The following is a 5,147-nucleotide window of genomic DNA, read 5'->3' as shown; positions in this document are numbered from 1 at the left end:
GGTAATACTATTATTGGCAATAACAATTTATATTGCTATATAAAACATCTGGAGTATCCACTCAGTCAAGCCAGACAGCCCATGGTAGCAGATATGCGGCAGCGTAGCTCCTTCCGTGCCAGGAATTTGCATCTGAATAGGGAAGATAGGTAAAAAAGGACGGGTAAAAGAAGGGAAAGGAGATGCATATGGTCACACCAGAAGTCAATGAGCAAGTAAGAACAGAGGGTTTAAGAACAGAGGATTTATGCTCACAGCCCAACAACTCAGTCACACAGACTTGATGGAAAGGACACAGCCAGAGCTCGGTGTATGTCGTGTTAGAAAACCAAGGAACAGCCCCCTGCATCCCCCCATCTAATCCTTACACTGCTTAAAAAGAAGCAAAAGACTAACAATATAAAGTCGTGTATGTGCTTTATCTGGTATTCCTGCCCAATCTGGCATGCCACAGAGAAATGGGCCCTGCCTCTAAACAAAACCCAACCTCCTCGGGTATGAAATTGAGAATAAAGTCCTGAAATTTAAGTCAGTGCAATTTTAAGGTGTATTTACTGTTCAAAGGCTGAAATGAAACACCTCACTGCAGTGTATAGCCAGAAGACACGTTGCTAATCCTGTATGGAAAAGCAGCAGTAATCAGTGTGTTCCTGCACGCTGATAGCAAAGGAGAAGCAGCCCTGGACAGAGGAGGCTCTTGCTGGCTGAATATGATCACAATTTTCAGCCGTTATGTTTATAACGTAGCCCTAAATGATCTGTCAAATAACAGAGTCCCAAAAGACGTCCCTTTTAAGGGTAGCTTGCTTGGTCGCTCCACCACGGACACCTTCCAGGTGTCCACCCAGCACCAAGCCAGTGCAAGGTCGGTGTTCATCTCGCTGAGGAAAGGCATCTTCCGAAAGGCAGGGCTGTAGGCAGGTACGGCAAGAAAGCTCTTGTCGTTAGAGAGAAGCAGCCGTATCCATCACAGCTGTTTCACAGGGCCGTAGGTCTTCCAGGGAACCACTTCACTTCTTACTTTCTCCCTGAATCCGTTTAGAGGACGCCTCTAACACAATGGCAAACACAGTGCTTTGGGGCTCTCTTTTGTCCTGCGTTGTCCTCTCTCAGAAGCGCCTGTCTGATGAATGAGCTCTGCCTCTTTAATCTCCCCATTTTCACGTCCCATCGGCTGGAAAGGTCAAAATGACAGGTGCGTTTACCAAGGCTCCTTCCTTCGGAAGCCGGGTAATACCTTTCACAAGATTGTTTTCGCTTCTCTCAAGAGATATATTCACCAGAGGTTAGTGCACCTTTTTTCTTTGGAGATGATTGCTACCAGCACTGGAAGAGCTTCCCAAGATTGCTAAAAGGAAATGTCATATCACGGTATCTAATTTCCAAAACGATGGTACAGAACAGCCTCTCCGCATGCAATCCCAGAGCAGCACTCGGGAGTTCTGCATCGCTTTCCATCATGGGAAGTTTCGAGTATTATTACAAATTTAAACATTTCTCAAGAAGCGCTATTTGAATAATTAAGAACAAGATATAGGCTTGCTGCTTTCAGGATGATTGCAATTGAAGACACATAAACGGCAGTCCGGCTATCGGAAGAGGAGCGAGCTTTCCGGGGAGATGGGCACTGTTAATGGCAAGGAGATGCGCAGCCTACGTCCTTATCCCCAGCGTTGTTTCAGCTGAGCTGTACTTTCCACTGAGCATTTATAAAAGATGTATGGAGTCATTTTAGAAGAGCCACACACACAAAGATTGCTTTTCTTGAAGATTAAAGAACAGAAGGACTAAAAGCAGGCTCAGACTTTCATTATAATCATCCCTCTGCCTTGCAAGAAGTCTCCTGTATGACAGTCAGCAGAACTCAAGGACACTGAGCTTTTCCCCTCTATTTCATGGGGCTTTTCCCTGCCTTGGAAGATCCAGCCTAACAACAAGTGATCAGTCAGAGTGAAAGATAGCTGTTGCTTTAAAAAAAAAAATATTCTCAACTTCTCTGAAGTCTTTGCCATAGTTCACTATATTCCTATCACAGACATTTAAACAAACTATTCTGAAGGAGAGGTAAAAAACAACGAAGGAGAATCATAAAACTTTACCAGATTTCATTACCCTTACTAGGAACTGATGCTAATCCCTTGAAAGGCAGCAGGACAACATAAAGTGCCCTGTACAGGACAAACCTTTAAGAAACTCTACCATTTTATGAATGCACAAATATGAACCTTATGTCTTTCCCACTGAGCGAACACTAGAAAATATTGCACGCAAGAAACAAAAAATAGAAGCCCTCAGATTTAGGTAAAACCCTGACCACTGCATCCCCATCCCTGGGACTTACCAAAGGTCTCGTCTTAATTCTGCTCACAGGCAAGCCTGTCTAGAAAAGCCCCGTCTTCATTTCCCAGGTTCTTTCTTTGCCTTTTGCAGTAAAACTATGAGCATCCCTCTGCTTATTAACTAACAATAACACCTGACGGTCCCTGATCCTCACAGCGGCGATTCACCTTAGTTATACTCTCCTTACCTCAAAAGCAAACAGCACAAATACTTTACGCACAAGTATAACACCCCATTAAAGTGTATTTTACAGGGTAGGGAATGTTTTTCAGAACTCTAGCATGATTCTGTTGTTGGCTTAAGCTTTTCTAACGTTCCACATTTCTAACAAAACCATTAGTGAAATGACCTTCCAAAATTTCCGCCAGCCTGTGCAAGCATTCATGTTTGCAAATGATAGAGATCTCGTGTCTGCGAAGCGGGGGATTAATGCCGCCGCCCCGTATCCCTATCATCAAGCTGGCATCCCTGTACTTTCATTACTGTTTCCTGGCAACAAAGCGCCAAGGCACTTTCATGAATGCTAACAATCCGTATCCATCCCGCCGCAGACCTTTCCGGAGCTGCTGAAATGAATGAGTGGATCAGTGGTATCTGCTCCTGCAATATCAGATTAAAACACAAAATCATTTTTTTTTCTGCACAGGGAAAGCATTATTAATGTGATTTTTATCTAAAAATCACTTCTATTTTTCTTTCTAGGCATTTATTTTTGGAGTCATACCATATTATTTCACCTCAAAATATAACAATCCCATTTCTGTTCATTTTGTGTAGAAGCAGCCTGATTTTATCAGAAGGTTTGGCTTTATCAGCTGGGAAGTTTGATGGTTGAGGTTGTTTTTTTCCAGTTTACAGGATCGATGTGTGGTAACGGGACAAATCTAATACTGGGCATAGAACAGATCTTTATTTTGAAAAGGAAAAAAATGAGTATTTCCATTTTTAAGCAGAGAGGTTGTTTCATTAATACCAAGACTGAAAGAAACACCATGAGGATGTTAGGCTTTCTCCTATTGGAGTGATATCACTCGGGCTGCCTTAGCACTAAGCTAAGGCAGAAGTGGCTAATGGCAGAAAAGCAGGAAAAGGAGATGCTTTTTGTATCGTAAACTGTTGTGAATGCACAAGCGGAGAGGATGGCTCCCTCCAAGAGCGAGTTCTCCTCGACGTTCGAGCAGGCAAGGGGTGAGAGAGGCAACACACAAAGAGCGACTCTCGCAAATGTTTTCAAATAAAAAATACTTAATGTTCTTTTCCCCTCCTCCCCATAGTTAGCCGCTGTTTTGGAGGCTCTGAACTGAACCAAAAGGGAAGGAAAGGCAAGGGAAGGCTGGGGAAGGCAGGGGAAGGCAAGGGAAGGCAGGGGAAGGCAGGGGAAGGCAAGGGAAGGCAGGGGAAGGCAAGGGAAGGCAAGGGAAGGCAAGGGAAGGCAGGGGAAGGCAAGGGAAGGCAAGGGAAGGCTGGGGAAGGCAAGGGAAAGCAAGGGAAGGCAAGGGAAGGCAGAGGAAGGCAAGGGAAGGCAGGGGAAGGGGCAGGACCCTCCCACTCCACTGCGATGCTATGCCAGGGGGCTGCACACCATGCTCCTGCCTCTCTGCTATGCTGGGGACATTGCTGTCGACCAGAAGCTTTTCTCAGCTGCACCTGTCATCTGAAACAGTACCTGCTAGCAAGCATCTTTTCCAGTCTAGAGGAAACCTGGACTGGTTAAAAAAACCCAACCAGATAACTAAAAATACTTCTGCTAAATTAGAATTAGGACTGGTTTTGAAGTATACTGGAAGAGAAAAGAAAAGACTATTATTCCCCATTCTTGGTTACCAAGAACTTCCACCAGTATTCTGATACCAGGAGGCTTCTCTCTTTCATTTCCATTATGCTGGTTATATTAGATTATGCAGGGTATCTGCAGTCCTCCGATGAACATCTCATTTGACTCACTCCTTACAACCTTCCTCTCCAGCCTTGGTGAGGCTTTCGTTAACGTTGCAGTGTTTAACAAATGAACGGAGCCTTATGCACTGCACCTGCCTTCCCCAAGGGCTTGCTCATGCCGAAACGCTGTCAGCTTCACAGCATGTGGAGACAGAGAAGATATATTCCATGGTCTTATCATCAAGAAAAACCACTGTATTGACAAAGAATCAATACCCAGGTTTGTACTGATGCTGCCAATATTGTTAATACTTTAATGTCCTACAGCAAAATTTGTTTGACTTGAAAAAGATCCGCACGTACCCTGGAACAGTTACTTTTCTGTGCTTTTCCCTCTGGCAGCTGGCTCTGGTTTGAAGTCAGGACAAAGAAACCTTTTGGATCATTAACATTGCTCTATGACCATCTGCATAGTGAGTTTTTTCCCCGCAACAATTGTTTTCTTGGATAAAACTGTCCAGGTAGCGAGAAAGTGAGTAATGTGTTTCAATCACCCTTAGCAGATCTAAAGGCTTAGCTGCCCCTTTCTGTAATATACGGCTCTGGCTGTGTTAGCCTAAAATGAGTTTAAGATGGATTCCCTGAAGAAATGGTTCATGGCATATAATCTGGCTGCTGAGCAGTATTTCTTAGGGTGACAGCATCCCCAGCTGACTCGCTCAAAGGCTGTGGCTGCTGAACAAAGTCAGCATCGGGACGTTCCTTGTGTACAAGCAGATGTCCCACAAAAAAATGAACATTTTCAAAGGACTCACTGAAGAAGGGAAATAGAACCCCTGACATATGAGCTGTGACACAATCCACGGCTGTGTGGTCTCAGTATAAAGGGGCAAGAGGTGACACCGTTACGGCCACGATGGACTGGGGAA

The sequence above is a fragment of the Gavia stellata genome, chromosome 23, assembly GCF_030936135.1.
Source record: "Gavia stellata isolate bGavSte3 chromosome 23, bGavSte3.hap2, whole genome shotgun sequence".
In the NCBI taxonomy this organism is placed as follows: domain Eukaryota; kingdom Metazoa; phylum Chordata; class Aves; order Gaviiformes; family Gaviidae; genus Gavia; species Gavia stellata.
The sequence above is the reverse complement of the archived record's forward strand: the minus strand, read 5'-3'. Positions refer to the sequence as shown.